This window comes from Dendropsophus ebraccatus, chromosome 2 (genome assembly GCF_027789765.1).
Source record: "Dendropsophus ebraccatus isolate aDenEbr1 chromosome 2, aDenEbr1.pat, whole genome shotgun sequence".
Classification (NCBI taxonomy): domain Eukaryota; kingdom Metazoa; phylum Chordata; class Amphibia; order Anura; family Hylidae; genus Dendropsophus; species Dendropsophus ebraccatus.
Window position 1 is genome coordinate 126,180,749 of NC_091455.1, and position 24,403 is coordinate 126,205,151.

At 42.6% G+C, this 24,403-nt stretch overlaps 1 protein-coding gene across 2 annotated transcripts in view; it reads right to left on the reverse strand.

Annotated features, from left to right (window-relative positions):
* MOCOS (molybdenum cofactor sulfurase) overlaps nucleotides 1–24,403 on the reverse strand; it is a 256,930-nt gene that overhangs the window by 122,850 nt on the left and 109,677 nt on the right. The window lies entirely within an intron of this gene.

Consider the following 24,403-nt stretch of genomic DNA (forward strand, 5'->3'; position numbering starts at 1 on the left):
AGCTCAGTGTCAGACTGACACTGATCCTGGCTCGGCAATTTATGCATCTGGTCTGCAGCAGACCAAAGCAATACAGTACCGATCTAATGGATTGGTGCTGTATTAAGTATACTACACTGATCTCCATGACAGATCATTGTAGTTGTATTAGAAGTCTCCCAGGGGGACTTATAATTACTGTGAATGTAAAAAAAAAAAAAAAAAAAAAGGTATTTTTATTAATAAAAAATCCCTTAATAAAAGTGTGAATAACACCCTCTTTCCCATTTAATAAATAAAAACAATTAAATAAACAAACCTGTTTGGTATGGCCACGTGCATAATTGCCCGAACTATTTAATTATTACATTAATGATCTTGCACGGTAAACGGCGTAAGCGCAAAAAAATTCCAAAGTGCAAAATTGTGCATTTTTGGTTGCATCAAATCCAGAAAAATTGTAATAGAGAGTGATCAAAAAGTCACTTATATGCAATCAAGGTACCGATAGAGAGAACAGATCATGGCGCAAAAAATGACACCTCACACAGCCCCATAGACTAAAGGCTAAAAGCGTTATAGGGATGGAATAGAGCTATTTTAAGGAACATCTAGTTTTTTTTAAAGATTGTAATTTTTTAAAAGCTGTCAAATAAAAAATAAGTTATGCAAGTTGCATATCATTGTAATCGTACCAAGGGCCCATGTGGGTCTCTAGGTTACAAAATACAAGTTATCCTTTAGGCTGAAAAAAAGACATTGTCCATCCAGTACAGCCACATTGTAGAGAGAAAAAATCCTTCCTGACTGGCAATGAGAATAAAACTCCTGCGTTATCAACCCTACTCCAGAATCTGGTGACTATAACCTTTAAAAAAAAAAAAAAACCTTTAATGATATTTCTCAACAGAAATGTTTCAAGCCCCTTTTGAACTTTTTTATAGAATTCACCATGACCACTTCTTCTGGCAGAGAGTAATTTTGCGTTTACACGGAACAATTATCGTGCGAATTTGCACGATAACGATCAAATTCGAACGATAATTGTATGTGTTAACGCAGAGAACGATCGAACGATGAGCACAAAATCGTTCATTTTGATCTTTGAACATGTTCTTAAATCGTCGTTCGCAAAAAATTCGCAAATCGTTCCATGTTAACAGTCGTTCACTGATTTTACCTATGTGCGAGATAGGCTTAAGCGATCGATGGCAAAAATTTTTTCGGTATGATAATATCACTCCATCTAAATGCTGAACGTTGTAAAAAAAATCGTTACTTCGAAATCGTTAATCATACGATAGGGCGAATTATCGCTCCGTGTAAACGTAGCATTAGATATTCTCATTGCCCTAACAGTTAAAAATCTATTTCTGTGATCGGCTATCCTGACTGGAAACAGCTGAACCCACACCTCTGTGATTGGTTACATCCAATATGCATATCACATGAGTGACAATCAAAGTTGTTTCCCTGCAGACATTGGTCCTTATGAAGACATGGTCAGAACACAATTCAACTAATGTATAAGGTACAGGGAGCCTTTTGTAGGACAATATGTAGTTGACTGGGTCCCTTTAGGAGTTAGCTGAATAATCCCTAGGTTCAGTGTATAATCTGAGATAACCCGCTTATTAATATATATAACTAGGGTGTCTGGAAGAGCATTTTAATAAAGATTTAACAAACCTTTGGGCATTCTAGTTTCATTGAATTTAGTTTGCACAATATAAGTTTGTGTTTTACAGAAGGAATAATTAATTTTCAACTTTGTCATAATTACTTTCATCATTCTACTTTAGCAGTCCCAGAGTAGTGGCACGATACATCAAGGGGAAGAACAGCTTGCATGTTGAGAAAACATCTTGCCATCATAAAGAGGCACTTCTGGATTTTATTCAAACACAGCTCTTTTTTCCACATTTCACAGGTTTCATTCTGTTTAAACATCTTTTAAAGCTATGTTAAAGCAAGATGCCTCACATTTCAGCAACAGGATTTAAGAGACTGCTGAGTTTAAATGATAAATAATAACATTATTGACGCTGGAGGTAAAGGAGGCCAGACTATATGCATCTTATAGAATTTATTGCTAGTAATATTGGGAGAAAGGATGAAGAACATATTGTCATGAAGAACATATTGGCCATTTAGAACAAAGGTGGCTGACAGTCAGGAACATTGCTAGACAGCAAGATCCAGGGCCTGTGCCCTGGATCTGATCAATACTTCCCAAAATCTTATTCAGTGGGCAGCAAAAGGAAGTGCTGCACATCTCTCACTCCCGACTTACACTGTTTGCTGCCATGCTTCATGAACCCAGGAGAAAAGGGAAATGTTAATGGTATGGGTGCCCCCATTTTCAGACTGATAGAGGTGCTCATTTACCACTCAGCACCTCCATCGTATCATGTCACTTTTACCAAATAGTGCATTATGTGCATTCCTTTTTACGATTACACCAATTTATATTTTCATAAACAATAATTTTGGGGTTCTGTCATACATGTTATAGTAGAATGAAAGGTGCCATTACAAAGTACAACTATTCCTGTAAAAAACAAGCCCTTACATCGCCCTGTAGATAGAAAAAATGATAGTGCTAAAGCTCTTAGAAGGGGAGGAGGAAAAAAGGAAAATGCAAAAATGAAAATTTGCGTGGTCCACTGGGTCATTTTGGGCTTCGTCCTCAAAGGGTTAAACACAGGGCTGGCATCAGAACCCGGCTTACCCGGGCAAGTGCCAGGGCCCAATCCTGCTATTACTTACTTAATCATTGCTGAGATAGAGCTGTCAGGAGGAGACATGTAGTCTTTGCATTGCATTATATTGGTGTCTTTTAAACACAAATACAATGGAATGACTGAGAACTGGCTGGAGGTAGAGACATTCACCTCCCTGCCCGGCCAGCCAGTGTCTTCTCCGTCTGCAGATCAATGAATCAGTACTTCCTGCACCTTTCTGCCCTGGCCCAGTACTAATTTGAGGAGGCCAGAGCAGCAGAAAAGCTCAGCTCCTGGGCCAGGTGATGGTGAGTGTACAAAGGGGAAGAGGGAAAGGAGTTTTTTTTTTTTAAAGATGTGACTCTCTAAGTGCTGCAAAACTACAAACCCCAGCATGTACTGCTAGCAGGGCATGATGAGAGTTGTATTTTGGCAACAGCTTAAGAGTCACTTGTTTGGAAACACTGATTTGTGTAACAGTTATTTTGGGCCGTGTTCTCTTATCTGTGACTTTCTAGTTGCTAAAAAACTACATCTCCAATAGTGCACTGTTAGCAGGACATGGTGGGAAGTGTAGTATGATAACAACTGAAGAGTCACTTGTTGCGAAACATGGATGATTTGGGGGACAGTTTATTAGTCCTGTGTTCTCTAACGTGATTTTCCTTGCAGTTGCATTAAAACTACAACTCCCACCATTCACTACTTGCAGGACATGATGGGAGTTATAGTTTGGCAGCAGCTGAAAGGCCATGGATTGCGAAACAAAGATTTAGTAGGAGAGTTTATTTATTCCAGTGTTCTCCAACATATGGCTCTCCAGTTGCTGCAAACCTACAACTTTCATCATCCACTGCTAGCAGGACATGATGGGAATTGTGTAAAACTTTGGGTGCCTATAGAAGACATGTTGTGATAATGGCTGATAACAGTAAACCACAGTAAGTATACCTCTGGCAGTGTCAGTACCTTTTACATAAGCCTCCCTGGCCACCCAATGTATTTATGCACCAAATTTGGGGTCAAACGGTTGCCTACAGAAGACAGACAGACAGACAGACACACAGGCATTCACTTTTATAATATAGACCACACGTGTCAAACTCAGGCCCTCCAGCTGTTCAAAAACTACAATTCCCATTATGCCTGGACAGCCACAGCTAAAGCTTTGGCTGTCCAGGCATAATGGGAATTGAAGTTTTGAAACAGTTGGAGGGCCTGAGTTTGACATCCCTGATATAGATTATATGACATTTTATACAGACCTATGATCTGTCAGATTATCTAATCTCAGAATAAAAATTTGATTTTACAGATAGGTTTAATTGGAACCTTATTGTGCAATACTACTAGCTGAGTGAACATGTTCGTACGAACATGGCGCTAATTGTTCATGTTCACCGATCACAAACAATTTGTTTGATGAACGGAATGGTTATAACAATCATTTTCAAACATATTCGAACTTGTAAACGAACGCAACTGCGTAATTTATGTTTTGTACCTGATAATCTGTACGCATGTAACTCTAGACCAAAATGTACGCAATCTGTATGCGAATGCGTAATTTAGGCTTTGCACCTGATAATCTGTACGCATGTGCGTAGACCAAAATGTACCCTTTTGCTGTACGTTTGGTATTTGTCCGTAATTGCTCGGCGAACACAAACCTGAACCGATCACAATCATTTTTTTATGTTTGTGTTTGGGATCCAAACCAAACATAGGGATGTTCCCTCATTACTATTAGCTACCAGTATGAATAATGGCCTTGAATATAACCACAAATAACCACTAATGTAATCTGTTAGAATCACATATAGAAGACTGTTGTTGTTGTCAAATTTAATTATTACATTTTAAATTAATATGTAGCCATTAGGCTTCTCTAGACTGGCAATGTTTAACAATGTGCTGCTGTGCCCCAGTGGAAATAACATTCTAGTTAATGTTGACAGATAGTCACCAAAAGACAAATACAATAAAATGAGTTGGTAGAAACATGACAGATGTTGTAGTAAAACAAGAACAAGAAGTCATTTGGAGCAAAAGGAAAAGGAAAACAGACAGGTGTTCCCATCCTTTTCTCATGTTGCTACAAATACATGTAATAAGATGGTCATTACATGTATCCTGACAAGGTACAGTAGCCACAATAGGGATATAGCTCCACTAGGGAATGACAGTATAAGGCAAACAAAGCTTTTCCAGGCATCCTAAGAAGAAATTGTTCTGCTAATTTGTTTCAAGTCACTGGAGCACTATATCAAAGTGCAAACAGATGGTGCAGGAAGGAACAAAATAAGTACACACATTTTTCTGTAGCTATACCCCAGGTAAATATTAAAAGTTAATAGAGATATGTGAAAAACACTACAAAAACAATAAAGCTGGAAAAATCCAATTTTATTAGGTTGCAGAATTACAATTAGATTGCTCATGCAGTATACACATCTTTGGTACATTATTAGGCCTCATACACACAGCTATTATAGCTAGGCTAGGCTCATATTTGCATTGAAGGTTCCATTTGAAGCCTTTGATGCCGATTCTGCTTAACCCTTAACCCAATATCAATTTTTGCGTTTTAGTTTTTTGCTCCTTGTGCTTAACCCCTTAAGGACAGAGCCTGAAATGGCCTTAATGACAGAGACAAATTTTATGAATATGACCAGTGTCACTTTATTCATTAATAACTTCGGGATGCTTTTACCTATCCGGCTGATTCTGAGATTGTTTTCTCGTGACATATTGTACTTTACATTTCTGGTAAATTGGAGTCGATACTCATAACAAATCTTTATGAAAAAAACCCAAATAATGTGAAAAAATGTGAAAAAATGCATTTTTCCAACTTTGAAACTTTTTTGCATATACAGAAAGTGGTTATACCACATAAATTATATATTAAATAGCATTAGCAACATATCTACTTTATGTTGGCGGCATTTATTAAACTATCTTTCATTTTTTTTAGACAATAGGAAGCTTAAAACATTAGCAGCAAATTTCCAAATTTTCAGTAACATTTCAAAATCAGATATTTTTAGGGACCTGTTCAGGTTTAAAGTGTATTTGAGGGGCCTGTATGTTAGAAAGCCCCACAAAGCACCCCATTTCAGAAACTGCACCCCCCAAACTCTGCAAAAGCATATCCAGAAAGTGTTTTAACCCTTTAGGGGAGTCACAGAAATAAAAGCTAAGTGTGTAAGGAATTTGAAAATTTTAATTTTCTGTGCAGAGATTTTATTGTAATCCAATATTTTTCATAATTATAAACCTATTACCAGAGAAATGCACCCCAATAATTATTGTCCCGTTTCTGCAGTTTATAGAAATACCCCATATGTGACCCTATTGCGCTATTTGACGCAACCACAAGCCTCAGATATAAAGGAGCGCCTAGTGAATTTCAACGCCTCCGTTATATTTGGTCATTTCTGACTGTACCACTTCAGGTTGGCAGAGGCTCTGGGGTGCCAAAACCTAAAAAACACCCCTAAAGGGACACCATTTAGAAAACTACACCCCTCAAGGAATGTAACAAGGGGTGCGGTGAGCATCTGGACCCCACAGGTGCTTCACAGATTTTCCGAACAATATGGCGTGAAAAAAGAAAAATTTATTTTTTACACTAAAACGTTGTTCTAGCCTTCAATTTTTCATTTTCTTAAAGGGATAAGAGGCAAAAAAAGACAAAAAATGTGTAGCGCAGTTTCTCCCGAGTACGGAAATACCCCACATGTGGACATAAAGTGCCAAGCGGGCGCAGGACGAGCCTCCAAAGGGAAGGAGCGCCAATTGGCTTTTGGAAGCTGAATTTCACTGAAAGGATTTCAAGGGCCATGTCGCATTTACAGAGCCCTCGTGCTGCCAAGACACTGGAAACCCCCCACAAGTGACTCCATTCTGGAAACTACACCCCTCAAGGAATCTAACAAGGGGTGCAGTGAGCATATGGACCCCACTGGTGACGGGCACAAATGTGAAACAATGTGACGTGAAAGGGAAAAATGTCATTTTTTCACTTTCATGGCACAAATGTGCCCGTCATCAAGGGATCCATATCCTCACTGCACCCCTTGTTAGATTCCCTGAGGGGTGCAGTTTCCAGAATGGAGTCACTTGTGGGGGGTTTCCAGTGTTTTGGCAGCACGAGGGCTCTGTAAATGCGACATGGCGTTCATCATCCATTCTAGCCAAATCCAACCTCCAAAATCCAAATGGCGCTCCTTCCCTTCGGAGGCTTGCCCTGCGCCCACATGGCGCTTTATGTCCACATGTGGGGTATTTACGGACTCGGGGGAAATTGCTCTACACATATTGTGTGTTTTTTTCTCTTTTAACCCCTTGTGAAAATGATAAATTCAAGGCTAAACCAACATTATAGTGTAAAAAATGTAATATTTCATTTTCACGCCACATTGTTCCACATTTGTGCCCGTCACCAGTGGGGTCCATATGCTCACTACACCCCTTGTTACATTCCTTGAGGGGTGTAGTTTCCATAATGGGGTCACTTGTGGGGGGTTTCAACTGTCTTGGCAACACAGGGGCCTTTTGAATGCAACATGGCCCCTCAAAATCCATTCCATCCAAATCCAGCCTTCAAAAACGAAATGGCGCTCCTTCCCTTCGGAGGCTTGCCCTGCACCCGCACGGCGCTTTATGTCCACATGTGGGGTATTTACGGACTCGGGGGAAATTGCTCTACACATTTTGTTTTTTTTTCCTCTTTTAACCCCTTGTGAAAATGATAAATTCAAGGCTAAACCAACATTATAGTGTAAAAAATGTAATATTTCATTTTCACGCCACATTGTTCCACATTTGTGTCCGTCACCAGTGGGGTCCATATGCTCACTACACCCTTGTTACATTCCTTGAGGGGTGCAGTTTCCATAATGGGGTCACTTGTGGGGGGTTTCAACTGTCTTGGCAACATAGGGGCCTTTTGAATGCAACATGGCCCCTCGAAATCCATTCCATCCAAATCCAGCCTTCAAAAACCAAATGGCGCTCCTTCCCTTCGGAGGCTTACCCTGCACCCGCATGGCGCTTTATGTCCACATGTGGGGTATTACCGTACTCAGGGGAAATTGCTCTACACATTAAATGTTTTTTTTTTATCTTTTAACCCCTTGTGAAAATGAAAAAATCATGACAAGATTAATGATTTAGAGTAAAAATTTTACAAAAATTACACTAAATGTTGGTCTAGCCTTGTTTTTTTTCCATTTCCACAAGGGGTTAAAAAAGAAAATGAACACAAAACGTGTAGGGTAGTTTCCCCTGAGTACGAAAATACCCCACATGTGGGCATAATGTGCCATATGGGCACAGGGCAAGTCACCAAAGGGACAGAGCGCCATTTAGAGGCTGGAATGGAGGATGGAGGCCACGTCACAATTACAAAGCTCCTGTGCTGCCAGGACAGTAGAAACCCCCGACAAGTGACCCCATTCTGGAAACTACACCCCATAAGGAATCTAACAAGGGGTGCAGTGAGCATATGGACCCCACTGGTGACGGGCACTTACGTAGAACATGTGCCGAGAAAATAAAAAATACAATTTTTTCATTTTCACGTCCCAAATGTGCCCGTCACCAGGGGGCCATATACCCGCTGCCCCCCTTGTTAGATTCCTTATCGGGTATAGTTTCCAGAATGGGGTCACTTGTGGGGGGTTTCTACTCTCCTGGCCGCACAGAGGCTTTGTAATTGCATCATGGCATCCTCTAATGGGAATGGCAGCCATACCTACTTAGCTGGGGAAAAGGGACAATTCTAATTTATTTGGGGGTATTAGGCCAATTATTGGTTTATAAGGTTGAAAATGACAGGTGTCCATCAAATTCAATCTGTGTTGATCCAGAGGAAGGCAAAAACCCCTCGTGAGGCAGACGACAGTAGCCTCATCACAGGGAAAAAATTCCTTCCCGACTCCATATTGGCGATCAGAATAATCCCTGGATCAACGTGACCCCTGAAATAGGAATAAGGGACAGAATTTAGATAATGTAGAACCCCAGTGACGTGTGGTGCGCCTTGGAGCGATCCAGTATGCAGAGGCCGGGGGGATCAGGACAGGTGGTAAACTGGAAAATGGCGTCCTTCCTGATCCCCCTGTTACACCACACTCTGCACTTCTTCTGGGGTCTCCCTTTCTCCAGTGTGGGGGACGTCACCTGGAAAATGTTGCCCTGGTGCGATACGGGGTCCTTCATATCTAGAAGCGCTGGGTCCGCTCCATGGCTGCTAAATATTAGGGCTCTATTACTACTTCTGATATGTTCGGATCGTGCCGCAAGCTACAGTAGCTCAGGCAGCGAGGGACCGGAAGAGGGGGTGCTGGTATAAAAGTTATCCCCGTACAGGTGGTGGTGACCTTTATCCAGCAGTGGGAAGATCAGTTCCCGGACGATCTTCCCACTAACTCCGAGGATGGGGGGGGGAGGGGGCATCTGGGGGCTGGATTCGGGTGTCCCTTCCTTCATACATTCTAAGGGTACATGCACACTGCGGAATCGCGACAGATAACCCTTCGTGCATTCCGCAGCTGGCACCCACCGGCGGAGTGATGCAGGCGCACGTCTCCACACGTGTCATAGACTCCATTCTATGCACGGGCGGATTCCGCTCTCCGTCCAACGTGTTCATTCTTTGGATGGACGACGGAATCCGCCCGTGCATAGAATGGAGTCTATGACACGGGTAGAGCCATGCGCCCGCATCAGTCCGCCGGCGGGTGCCAGCTGCGGAATGCACAAAGGGTTATCCTTCGCCATTCCGCAGTGTGCACGTACCCTAAATCTGTAAGAGTACCCTGAGGTACGCTCACAGAGTTTGGAGAATTTCACGCCATACCGTGATCTCTTATTGGGACGGTACTGGCGGAAAAGACGTGTCTGGGGGGCAGCGTACGCTACGCTAGCCCCCAGACATGTCACTGGATGATGAGGAGGATGAGGATGAATGGAGGAAAGAAGGATCCCCCCCATTCATCCTCACTGGCTGTTTTGGTGTCGGAGGCAATAATAACGTATCCCTCTGACGCCGAAAACACCCTGGGAGCCATCTTTATATGGGGATTGGTATATGGGGTATGTAGTGGTGTAGTGTCAAACTTTATTCAATGTAGTGTGGTGTAATGTAGTGTTTTTTATGTGTTTTTTTACAGTAAGTATAAAAAAAAAAAACTACGCCAACAAAGGAGTTGCTGATAAATGCCGCACTTATGTGCGGCACTTATCAGCAGGCCGTGGCAGTAGGATATAGAAAAAAAACACCCTACGCCAAAAAGGAGGAGTTGCTGATTAGCAGCGCACTTTCGTGCGATGCTGATCAACACTCAGCGGCGATAGGGTGCGGAAAATAGAAGAAAAAAAAATTTGAAAAAAATAAAATAAAAATTTTTCTACATTCTGAACATCCCTGTAGCTGCTGATAAGTGTATTACACATATCAGCCGCTAGAGGGCAGCAGAGCGCAAAATACGGAAAAAGCCGACGCTGGAGCCGAAAATAGCCGAGAGAAGCCGAACGTGACGTCACGGAAGAAGCCAAAGACCCGAACGAAGACGAGGACGCCGCGAACCCGGAAGACGCCGATCAGGAGCCCGGGACAGGTGAGTAATGTACAAATACCTGCTCTGGACCCCTCCGCTACCTAGCTGAGGGGTCCAGGGCAGGTATTTACTATTTTGTGGGACTCTGATCGCCGTGCCACCGGCCCGATCGCCGTGAACGGCCGGCCGGCCGTTCACGGCGATCGGGCCGGTGGCACGGCGATCACCATTACTTTTTACAGTAATGGCGGTCGGTGCCGTCCTCGGACAGCACCGACCGCCATTTTTTTCCGGGTCATCGGGTCGCCGATGACCCGGAAAGGTTCCGATCGCCGCTATTGGCTGATCTGAATTGATCAGCCTATAGCGACGATCGTAAGCACGGGGGGTGTTAACCACCCCCCGTGCCGTGAAGCTAAGATGGCCTGCTATGATTTATAGCAGGCCATCTTCCCCGACCGCTGTGTGTGAACACACAGCGATCGGGGAAACATCGGGCGTAAATTTACGCCCTGATGCGCCAAGTACCAGGGCGCGAGGGCGTAAGTTTACGCCCGATGTCGTTAAGGGGTTAAAAGGCCATAGCACTTCCATTTTTTTCACCTAGAAACCCACATGAGTCCTTATTTTTTGCAACACTAATTGAACTTTGCAATAACAGGCTGTATTTTTTCATAAAGTACACTGCGAAACCAGAAAAAAATTCAATGTGTGGTAAAATAAAAAAAAAAAAAAACACTTTTTTTTTTTTTTTTTTTTTACGCCGATCCCACTGGGGTAAAAATGTCTTATTATATATGTTCCTTAAGTCGTTTCGATTACAACGATATGTAACATGTAGAACTTTTATTTCATTTGATGGCTTGTAAAAAATTCAAACCATTGTTAACAAATATATGTTCCTTAAAAACGCTCTATTTCCATGCTCATAGCGCTTTTATCCTTTGGTCTATGGGGCTGTGTGAGGTGTAATTTTTTGCGCCATAATGTGTACTTTCTGTCGGTACCTTGATTGCGCATATGCAACTTTTTGATTGCTTTTTATTACAATTTTTCTGGATTTAATGCGACCAAAAATGCGCAGTTTTGCACTTTAAGATTTTTTGCGCTTACGTCGTTTATCGTCCGAGATCAGGAATGTGATAAATTTATATTTTGGGCGATTACGCACGCGCCAATGCCAAACATGTTTGTTTATTTATTTATTTTATTTATAACATTGGAAAAGGGGAATGATTCAAACTTTTTTTAGGGGAGGGGGCTTTTTACTAATAACAACACTTTTTTTTTTTTTTACAGTTATACTAGAAGTCCCCCTGGGGGACGTCGACACAAGATGGCGGCCGGGGTCAACAGAGAACATGTATGAATAATGCACCAACATTGCCGGGGTGGGGGAAACATGGGGAAGGGGGCCATTCACTTAAATAACACAAATTACAAAGTTGTATAACTTTGTAATGTGTGTTATTTAGTGAATAAAAGATAAACGCTGCACTACCCCTTTAAAATAGATAGATCTTAAAGAGGGAATTGGCAGTATCAGAAACAGGGAGAAGGAAAGAAAGGCAGGGAGAAGGTAGAAATAAGGGAAAATTGGGGGAGAGGTGTAAAATGGGGTTTAGCGATTAAAACAATAGGAAAGAGATAAGAGGTGGGAGATATAAATAATAAGGGACAATGGGTGGCAGAGAGCTGTAGAGAGAGGAGAGAGTGGATGGGGGGAACTGTAGAAATAGACCCTTTTGTACATCTAGATTACTTTTACATATGAAGATTAATTGGTAAAGCCAAGTGCAAGTCCCTGTGCCTGGTAATAAAGACCCCACATCCCCCCAATCAGCAGGTAGGTAGCTGTAGGTAGGTAGCTGTAAATAGTTGTAGGTAGTTGTAGATAGGTAGCTGTAGGTAGGGAGCTGTACATAGTTGTTGGTAGTTGGAGGTAGGTAGCTGTAGGTATAGGTAGGTAGCTGTCGGTAGGTAGGTATACGTAGGTAGCTGTAGGTAGGTAGTTGTAGGTAGCTAGCTGTAGGTAGGTAGTTGTAGGAAGTAGCTGTAGGTAGGTATAAGCAGGTAGCTGTAGGTAGGTATAGGTAGGTAGCTGTAGGTAGGTATAGGTAGGCAGCGGAATGTTGGTAGGTAGGTAACTGTAGGTAGGTATGGGAAGGTAGCTTTAGGTAGTTGTTGATAGTTGTAGGTAGATAGGTAGATGTAGGTAGGTAGTTGCCCCCTCCCCTATCCCCAAGTAGGTAGTTGCCTGCCCTCCCCATGTAGGCAGTTGTAGGTAGGTAGTTGCCCCCTCCCCTCTCCCCATGTTGGTAGTTGTAGTAAGGTAGTTGCCCCCCCTCTTCCCATGTAAGTAGTTGTATGTAAGTAATTGCCCCCCTCCCTCCCCTCTCACCATGAAGATAGTTGCCCACCTCCCCTCTCCCCATCGCATCCCATGTAGGCACACACACACACACACACAAACATACAGTTAAACTCACCTGTGACAGCACAGTTCGCGCATCCTAAAGGCCGGCCCTGACATGATCCATGCCGCAACAAAACGTTAAATCCATGTCACCTATCTGGGTCCCTACAAATGCGGACTGTAACTGAAACACATTTGTAATCCTGTCCGCAGTTGCGGGACCACAATTACAGACAAGGTAGCTGATGTGTGAATGAGACCTAAGGATGTAGTCACACATACAGGATTTGCTGCAGATTTGCAGATATCAATGTAACTAAATGCATGCATCAGTGTGTAGCAGATCCTGTATGTGTGAATGCATCATTGAATTAAAAAGAAATGTCTGTAAAAGTTGTGAGGTATGTGTTTACTATCTATTAGGCAAGTCTAAAAGCTTGTAAGGTCTATAATAATTTCCCTAGCAATCCAGACCAATGAAAGTCCATATGAGGCACTCAGTCCCAATAAAATCTCATACCTTTATTGTGTGCACATAAGTATAAAAAATCCACAAAAATGTGTAAGGCAATGCGTTTCGACGCAACCATCTTTGTCATAGCACATACACTTAATAAATTAAAAACACTCATATATATACAATGAGACCAAATGAACATGAGAGCTAGCAACGTCATTATCTCAGGTGCTGAATGCTTAGTCTAATTAGACGCATGCGCAGAGTATTCACCTGGACGCCGACGGAGGTGGGGGTGAGTGCTAGCTCTCATGTTCATTTGGTCTCATTGTATATATATGAGTGTTTTTAATTTATTAAGTGTATATGCTATGACAAAGACGGTTGCGTCAAAACGCATTGCCTTACACATTTTTGTGGATTTTTTATACTTATGTGCACACAATAAAGGTATGAGATTTTATTGGGACTGAGTGCCTCGTATGCACTTTCATTGGTCTGGATTGCTAGCTACGGCCCAGCAAGCTCCTGGGTAACGGGTGCACCTCCCTACATACCACGTAGACACGACCAGGACAGGTATGAATGAAGTTATACTGCATAATTTTTGGTAGATGCGATGAACTTTACTTTATCTAATAATTTCCCTACATGTGAGTAGGAGTCCCACTGAGTTGTTACACCAGCCAGCTGCCTGCAGGTCTGCCATGTTAGTACTCATATTGCTGTCCAAGAAAAATATATATTTTTTTTTCCTGTGCACTAGTTATAACAATGTTTTAAAATTTTCTTTTACAGAAAGAGGCTTTTTGTCTAATAAAACCTATGGAAACCATGGAAGCTGTGGCTGCGTAGCTTCTAGGTATGCTGTGCTAGCTTTAATGTTCAGCCCCTTCACTGTAATGGTGATGCAAAAAGGGGTGATCGGGCTGAATATTAAAGTTCAGAGAATGGAGCATTGGGAGCTGTCAGCTTCCAGATCTTCCATTCTCTCTCCTTGGTTACAGGCATGATGTGATCTCTCCAGCAGGTGCAATTATATGACGTCATCATGCTTGTTGGAAGATCTATCCCCTCGGCTCACAGGCTAGAGGCCAGAGAAGAGGAAGACCCCCTCCGTGCCTGGATTAGGTGAGTATGAGGTTTTGTTCTGTTTATGTTAGGGCACAGCAGGGCAGGGGAAATTTACTATAGGGGCACAGCCGGGAAGAAGACATTTGCTATGGGGGCACAGCAGGGCAGAGGGCATTATTACTATGGGGGCACTGCAGGCAGGGGAAATTATTACTATATGGAGAGGTGCACAGCAGGGGGCATTATTACTGTGAGGGGGCACAGCAGAAGGGCATTTTTACTATATGGGGCATTATTACTATATGAAGGGGCAAAGCAGGGGGCATTATTACTATATGGATGGGCACAGCAGGGGGCATTGCTATATGGAGGAACACAGCAGGAGGCATTATTACTATATGCGGGCTCCACAGTGGGCAATATTACTATATGGGGCACAGTGGAGGCATTATTACTGTAAAAGGAAGGAAAAAAGGAAGGAAGGTGGGTGAAGAGGGCAAATAATACACAAAGTAAATATTCCAATCCTGTGCCTCCTTAGCACTGCTCTTAGGTCCTGCAGACAGCTGCCAGATGTAATTTTTGTCTGGAAACTGGTACGTCCAGATCAATCACCTGGTTATGTGATGTTGCAGCTGGAAGAGCTGCAGGTGGCTGACATCTGTCAATGGGACCTGGGAACGGCGCTATAAAATAATGTATTTGCACAGATATTAACCTTGATGAGCCCTATAAGTATAACTATACTAGTTGAAATAGAAGAATTTATCATAATCTAATTTCCAATGATAGAGCACCACATTTAAAGAAGCACTCACCACTCACTATTCCTGCTGTGTCATCTTTGTTATATATTGCTTTATTTACACATTGCATCTGGGTCACGTAACCTCTGATCAGTCACTATTATGACTCAGATTGCAAACTGAATCCTTTATCTTTAAATCTGCTATCAAATCCATGATTCATCATCACAGCATCAGATGGATATCTAGAGTCAGCCCCATCTCAGCCGGCAGGGAGGACAGCTTAATAATCCTCATCTCCTAAGAAGATAAGAAACTATATATTATATGTATACAGTGATGGAAGCTGAAATCAGCATAAAATCCATTATGACTGTGTGACAATGGGATTTTTTGTCTCCCCCTCCGTGGAGAGATCATGTGGAAAAGTTCTGGCAGAGCACATGGAACTGTCCAAAGAAGGAAAGGTTTTCTACGGAGATTTGCTACTGCTCTGGGCAGTTCCTGTCATGAACAGAGGTGGCAGCAGAGAGCACTGTGTCAGACTGGAAAGAATACACCACTTCCTGCAGGACATACAGCAGCTGATAAGTACTGGAGGGCTTAAGTTTTTTTTTTAACAGAAGTAATTTACAAATCTGTATAACTTTCTGAACAAAACTGTAGAAATATAATTTTTTTTTTTTTTTTTTTAATCTTGGCCCTGTTAAAGGGAACCAATCAGCATATTTGTAGTGGCCGCTAATGCACCTCCTTACCAGTCAATCACCCCGCAGAGTGTGCTGACAGGACAGAGAGCCATGATTAGTCACAGCCCAGATGACTAGTTTACAGCTCTCTCCCTGCCTTGCACAGGATTAAAAAGAATTTTTACCAGAAATGAAGACTAAAAAGCCTGAAACCCCTGACACATGGAGACCCAGCTGTGATGTGCCTTCTGCGAGCCCAATTAACACAAATGTGCTGATTGGTTCCCTCTATACAAAAAAAAAAAAAAAAAAAAAAAGATTATTATGATCATTCTTTCTAAAGCCTCTATCACACATTCAGTGATTGTATCTGGTCTGTCTCTGGCATGTCTGCAATTTCATCACCAATACGTAAAAAAAAACAGCTCTTGTAGTGCATCTGTAGTGCAATCGCCATCCTTACTTTTATTTTTATTTTTTGCTGATCTACAAAAATTGTAAAGTGCTAGTTAAAAAAGTTAAACTGGATAAAATAAAAGATGCCCAAACCCTAAAAAAGGTCACATGATTGCTTTCAGACTGTGACGTTTCTTGCGCAACCTGTATTTTTCTTCAGACCCGTATTTTTTTTGCGACATGACATCTGTAACGTCCACAAAAAACTGGGGATGCCATAGACTTCTATAGGCTAATGCATACCACAATTATGGTCCATACTAGGACATTTTAGGTCCTACTACAGATAGTGTAAATAGCCCTACAGAAATCAATAGGCCCTAATATTGTCTGTAATTGCTGATCCGCAATTACAGACAAAATTACGAAATGTGTGAATAAGGCCTAATATGGGAGCTTCATTTGTTTTTGGGGAAAAAAAAGGTTTTAAATTTATGCAAAACCAGAGTAGTGTAGTTCAACTTTACCATATTTTTTTTATTATTATTCCTTTCAAGTTGATGAGTGTGTGACTTCATATCCCCATGAATGAATAAGAATTTTCATAATTTGTTCCCTTTTCATTCTGTCAATCATTTTAATCTTGTGGCTTCAAAGGGAAAATGTTGATTACATCTTGTTAAGCATATGACTGCTCTGGTAAGAGTTCTTAAGTGAAAGTAGATTGCCAAGAATAGAATTTTCCCCTGGTTATATACCTAAAGAAACTGATAATGTAGAGAAGGAAACCATTCCAAAAACATGCTGTAGTCATATGAAACATATACTGTATAACTTTATGTATATGTGTACTCTGCAAAAAAAAAAAACTTTATACGGAGCACAGTAACATCGGTCCCCTACCATTTCACTTACTCTTGGTGGCCATAGAAACTTTTAGTTTCCTTATGCAGTAGGTGCAATGATGTCACTGCACTGTGCCACCTACACCAGAGAGGAAAGACCCAGCAGCTTGGCAATGAAACAGCTACATAGTGAGTCACAGATTACAATGTGTTGTCATCAAAAACACACTATTAAGGGGGCATATTGTCAATCTTACCTGCAGCTAAAGTCTGTATTAATGTGAATTGAACTGGGAGTGTGTGTGTGTGTGTGTTGGGGGGGGGGGGGTTAGTACATTATTTTGTGACACGCGTCTCCAGCCGTGCACTATAGAATCACATTAAACTGGTGCTCAAGCTGGGGATGGATCAGGAAGCTTCGCCCTCTACTTCATAGATAAAAACAGCAGGGAGCAGAGACCTTTGTTAAGGTATTTGGGCACCAAATTCAAAATGGAAGTAATTTAGAAAATGAAAAGTGAGCACAGTGCTGTCTGATAATCATTTTTCATAATACTTCACAGGTACATGGCAAACATGACATTATCTGTCCCTTACTATGAACACTGCGCTAGTGCTGCCATAGTTACAATGTGGTGGATAGGCCCAAGCTTGGTGAACAGCCCGGGGCCTATGGTAAAGTTAGGCTGGCTTTACTGCATGCAGGGGAGATACATGCCCCGCTCTTAACAACCAGCACTCCCATAGCGACACTGCCTAACAAAGGAGACCGGCAGCTGAAGCAAAGCAGATCCTTGCTTTAACATGTCTCATGTGTGATCGCACGGGAGAAATACAACAGCTATATAGTTCTGTGGTTGTGGGATTAGCATAGCAGGTCCCGTCGGACAAGTGATGTTACTTGTGTACCGGAGAGATGGGAGAAGGAAGCAATGGGGGACTAAGCCTGTTTAGATCAATACATGGCACAGAGGATGCGCTGGGTTGGGGTGGGGGTCGGGAGGCGCTGGTTCTGTACGGGGAAAGGGGTGGAGAGATGACAGGAACAGTGACAAGTGACATTGAATATGTGTTTTTCACGGATTTCATGGATGTGTATAGATGTGTCTTGTAGAGTTCTATTGGGGGATCTGTGCCGCGATTCTGTTCCGCACTACGACCTGTCCTATTTTTTTGTGGCACGGGTCGTATGAATAGACTGATAGGATTCAATGTCCCCTAAAATTGACAATTTCAAGGGAAGTGTAAATAAGGCCTTAATGTAAAGAACCCAGTCATTGCAAAAGAAGCATCATAGGAGCCTTTATTGCAATGACAGAACCAATTAGCATTTTTTTCAAGTTCACCTAGCAGATTTACAATATATTTTATGTAAAAATAAAGACTTTGATTACAATGTTCAAAAAAGAAAAAAAAAAAAACAAGCCATCACATAGTTTTGTAGATGGAAATGAGAATAAAATTATGGTTTTTAAAAGGTGAGGAGAAAGGATAGCAAAACTAGAGTAACTAGAGTAACTAGATGAGTAATGCTGGGTTAGCAGCAAATTTAGAAAAAATTTGATTCAATGATTAAGCAAATATTTGCTAAATTGGTTAAAATTTGGAAAAAAAAAGTTTATTTACCTGTCCGCGCTCCCCTGATGTCTTCTTCCTTCTCTTCACTGACCACTGTGCTGTCTGTACTCAGTTAGTCAGTAATTGACTGAGCGGAGAGTGACAGCCAATTAACTGAGAAAGGACAGTGCCGTGGCCTGTGATTGGTTGACTGTGCGTCTGAAGAAACAAAGGAGGATGCCAGGAGAGCACAGACAGGTATGTATTGATTCGTTAAGTTCAATTTGTGAAGTAAAATTTGTGATAAATATTGGCATTGTCCGGGGTTAAACATGATATAAATAAATTAAGAAACAAGTGACAACTCTTTTAGATATAGTACAGAATGTGCAATCAAGAGAAACATATGGATTTATATAGAAAGAAAATAATCAATTGAGCACATAAACCATTGCAATAACAACCTGTCAGAGGATGAGTTGGATATTTTATACAAGGCTCACACATTTTTAAACTGGCTGATAACAAGGTCATAAAATCTCTGATGCATTCATAATGGTAGTAAGTTGTTATGGTTAAGTATAATATTATTTAAATTTGTTCTGCTGGTTTTATTGACATTTAAGTGTTATTTGTTTATAATTTACAGTGCGTGCACAAGCATTTGCCTACGAGAATGAAAGATTTCTAACTGAGAAAATAGACCTCTGAAGCAAATAGATACAAGAGAGCATTGCACAGATCGGTACAAAGTTAGCCATATAATAATTGCTTATAAAAGTTCGATAGGAGGATTTAAAAAGTGTAATAATAATAATAATAGGAAAGAAAGTTCAGAGCAGTAAAATGAAACAAAGGCTATATCAATTGCTTACCACTGTAATCACACTGAATAAAAATAACACGTTGGTTTTACTATAACCTGTATGGCATAAAAACTAAATAAACAGATTTCTCCCCCCTCCCATAAAATAAAATTGCTAAATTGTTGTTTTTGGGTTTAGTTTTTTTTGTTTTTTTTCCCTCAAATTTCACCTCCCAAGTAATTTTATTTCAGTTTTGCCATACAATTTATAGTAAAATTAAGGGACTCCTAAGAAAGTACAGTTATTTCTGCAAAACAAAATGTGAAGGGGAAATAACACCTGGTCCTGAAGGGGTTAAATCGGAAGTTGATTATGTAACATTTTCTGTTGTTTTCTTCCAAAAATAATAAAAATTACTTACTGTACAATATATGTAAAAGAAACAATATTTGCAGACCATCATCCCCCCACAGCAAAAATACTCTATGCAAATCAGTTTTTCCATGGGCATATTTGTGTCAAAGAGTCTCCTGATGCACAGGTTTACTTTACTTCCATTGGACCTGCGCCCAGCTGACCCAGACTTGGAGAGGAGGTTTATTGTCGTATGCTTGTTCCTATGAGGATCATATGGGAGTGGCGGCTGTCCTGTTTGCATGCTTACTCGAGATTTATGCCTTGCAGTTAGCACAACTCCACTAGGTGAGAACTTCCATTACTGACTCACCATTGTTACCTGTCAGAATTATGCTATGGAGCGCTGTCTTTTATCCTGATGCACAGGTTGGCTTTCCTCACAACACAGGTAAGCATTGTTTTGTTGGTATGATAAATATAATAAGGGATATCACCCCAGCTCTCTTTCTATATGCATTATATTTGTTTCTACCAACTTTGCAGAGGATTTCGGAGACAGGTATAAGGATTTCCCCAAAAATGTGATATTCTAGTCTAATCTTTTAGATTTAAGTTCATGTAAAGCAGAATTGTTCAGGGCTCCAGATGGCGACCAAAATGGTCGCCAATGCGACTGATATTTTGCAAATGGCGCCCAGATTTATTAATCTGGGCGCCATTTGCGACTGGCCCCGGCGGCGGCGTGCTGTATCTTTAAGTCCGGGTCCCCGGCTGATGCGCGGCTGCCGGGGGTGTCCCGTCCTATCTCCGGCTGATGCGCGGCTGCCGGGGGTGTCCAGTCCTATCCCCGGCAGCGCGGCGCATCAGTGAGCTGCCTGGGGCCCTGACTTCCGGCACAGGAAGCGCGCGTCAGAGACGCTTCCTGTGTCAGAAGTCACAGCCCCGGCGTACAGTGAGCTCACTGACGCGCCGCGCTGCCGGGGATAGGACGGGACACCCCCGGCAGCCGCGCATCAGCCGGGGACAGCGTCCGAAGAAGAAGAGGATCGCCGGGGGAGCGGGTTGTCAGGTGAGTTTGTGTGTTTGTTTCTTTTAAATACTGCTTAGCATAGAGGAAAGGGGGGGGGCATCTATAATGGGGGGAGAAGAGGGGCCATCTTCAAGGGGGTGAGAGGGGGCTATCTATAAGGGGGGGAGAAGAGGGGGCATCTATAATGGGGAGGAGGAGGGGGCATCTATAATGGGGGGGAGGAGGTCATCTATAAGGGGAGGGGGTATCTATAAGGGGGGGAGAAGAGGGGTATCTATAATGGGGAGGAGGAGGGGGCATCTATAATGGGGGGGAGGAGGGGGCATCTATAATGGGGGTAGAGGGGGTCATCTATAAGGGGAGGGGGTATCTATAAGGGGGGGTGAAGAGGGGTATCTATAATGGGGGGGAGAGGGGGCATGTATAATGGGGGGGAGGAGGGGGCATCTATAAGGGGAGGGGGCCATCTATAAGTGTAGGGCAAACTGGCTGCAGACACTGGGAGATAGATATATGCACAATTATTATTATCAGGGCCCCTCAGGTGTCTGTATTGTAGGGGGTCACTTGCATTAGTCACTAGGTGAGAGATATATCTATCTATATACACATCTTGTGGGGGGTCACTATGGCTGCAGTCATAAGTCTAGCTCAGTATGTATAGAACGTTGCAAGCTTTTAAAGGGAACCTGTCACCCCCGGTGACGGGGTGACAGGCTCCCAACCCCCCGTTAGAACCCCCTATACTCACCTCATCGCGCCGGGTCCCGCTTCTGAAGATGGCCGGGTCACGGAGATCTCAGCCGCTGCAGCCCGACGCGCACACTGAGAGATGAGTCCAACGCTCATAGAGAATGACGGAGCGCTGGACTCTCCCGTCATTCTCTATGAGCGTTGGACTCATCTCTCAGCGCACGCCGGGCTGCAGCGGCTAAGATCTCCGTGACCCGGCCATCTTCAGAAGCGGGACCCGGCGCGATGAGGTGAGTATAGGGGGCTCTAACGTGTGGTTGGGAGCCTGTCACCCCGGCACGGGGGTCGACAGGTTCCCTTTAAGTTCAAGTTCAGAAGAGTAAGCCTCATTAAAAGGCTAACCAAGTGAAGCTGAAGTACTGAGTCAGACTGTATATGGTTGTCAAGTTGCAAGTTTCCATGTTGAACATTTTCAAACTAAGAAAAGAAAGAATCTAAAGGAGGAGGAGGCTGCCGTGGCCTCTGCACACAGTAAGTCCCATTTAACATAACATTAATTTTACATGGTTTAAAATGTTGGCGACCAAATATTCTATTTGGCGCCTAAATTTTTCAGGTTAGGAGCCAATGGCTCCCAGGTAAATTTTTTAGTCTGGAGCCCTGTTGTTGCAGAAGCTTGCAGATCCTGTGCTATCTATCTGACTGGAGCTTGCAGAAATTCATGCACATACTGCATAAAAGGTACATCGATACACAAGGAAATGCCGCTCAGCTGAGCTTGTTTAATATGCCTCTGCTCCGTACGAGATGTTTCACAGGCGTGCAGCCTGTTTGGCTGCTTACTTGGCTTCCCGCAGCAGCATCGCATCTGATGCTCCATTAAATGTCCCAAACCAGCTATCTACATTGTACTTGAATGATACGAGGAAAATGTGTTGGGTGTGCTATTTGATTATTGCTTCTGCAAATTGTATACTGTATCAATATAAGGTCAGTGTTATAGGATCAGAGTGATATTCACCTTTCTCGGACCCGATTATACCTGGCCACCATCAATGACTAGAAGAGAAACAGATCACTGATCTCTGGGAGGACAGCCAATGATAACACTGCCAGATGCGGGTTAAAGTGTTCAATGCATTTAAATCCTAGGTGCATTGCTCCCTGGGAAACATGAATATGCGAAAAAAAGCCTGTGGAGCCTCATTTACCCCTTCAGGACCATACTAATTATTTTATTTTTCCTCCTCGTGTTTAAAAGGCCATATCGCTTACATTTTTTTTACCTACAGACCCACAAGAGCCCTTATTTTTTGTGCCACTAATTGTACATTGCAATGGCAGGCTTAATTTTTGCATAAAGTGTGCTGCAAAACCAGAAAAAAAATAAATGTGTGATGAAATTGAAAGAAAAAAACACATTTTTTAAAATTTGGGGAGTATTTGTATTTACGCCGTTTGCCCTAGGGTAAAACTGACTTGTTATCTATGTTCCTCAAGTTGTTTCTATTACAACGATATGTAACTTGCATAACTTTTATTTTATTTGATGGCTTTTAAAAAATTAAAACCTTTCTTAAAGAGGATGTACCATCAGATACATCCTCTTTAATTTAGCCCAGGGATAGAACGGCGCCGTCACGGGGAAGTGGGTGCTGCGGTCTGTTTTTGAACTGCGGCCCGGTTCCCGTGTACGGCGACATTCTATCCACGGGTCCCGAGCCGGAGCTGAAGCACAGGAGGCGGGTCGGCCCGCCCCCAGTGGGAGGAATCCCCCGCCCCTGTATGATGCGGCTCTATTGATTCTAATGAAGCTGCGTCATAAAGGGGAGGAATTTCTTTCCACTGGGCCCGGCCCGCCTCCTGTGCTTCAGTCCCAGCCAGGGACCCATGAATAGAACAGGGCCGTACACGGGAACCCAGCCACGGTTCAAAAAACAGACCGCGGCACCGGCTTCCCCGTGAAGGAGCTGTTCTATCCCTGGGTCAGATTAAAGAGGATGTACCTGATGGTACATCCTCTTTAAAAAACTAATGTTCCTTTAAAATGCTCTATTACCATGCTTATAGCGATTTTGTCCTTTGGTCTATGGGGCTGGTTGAGGTGTCATTTTTTGCGTCATGATCTGTACTTTCAATCGGTACCTTGATTGCGCATATGCGACTTTTTGATCACATTTATTACAATTTTTCTGGATTTGATCCGACCAAAAATGCGCAATTTTGCACTTTGGAATTTTTTTGCGCTTACGACTTTTACCTTGCAAGATCAGGAATTAAATAAATTAATAGTTCAGACGATTACGCGCACGGCGATACCAAATATGTTTGTTTGTTTTTTTATTCATTTTTATTTATAAAATAGGGAAAGGGGGGTGATTCAAACTTTTATTAAGGGAGGGATTATTTATTAATAAAAAAACATTTATTTACTTTTTTACACATATACTAGAAGCCCCCCTGGGGGACTTCTAGTATATGCACACTGATCTCTCATTGAGATCTATGCAGTATAGTTATACTGCATGAATCCATGAGATAGGCACTCTATTGCTTTCAGCTGTTGCAGCCGAAAACAATAGAGTGCCGAGCCGGAATCAGCACCATTACGACGCAGACCCTGGCCGGCACCAGAGGCGGGGATTGCTCCTCCGCAACAACGTCGCATGGGGGCGATCCCCCCACTAGAGACCAGGGAAGTGACAAAGCAGCATTTTAAATGCAGCTGTCAGCTTTGACAGCTGCATTTAAAATGCTAATTAGCGGGCACGGCGATCAGACCGTGCCCGCTAATTGCCGCAGTCCCGGGCTACAAGCGGCATACGGGATCGTGGCGGTTCAGAGTGGTGTCGCCGTGCGGCCCCCCTACAGTACAGTTACGTCCTCATGCGGGAAAGGATTAAGAGTCCTGAAACACAGGACTAGCCAGATATCCCTCCAGGAAGGGCCCAGCCAAGGGGTGGCTCATGTAGGGAAACCACCAAAACCACCATATTAAGGGACCCTATAAGTCAATGTAACATGACAAGGGAAAAACCAAGGCCAGGTATCCATCAGCAAGGCAGGG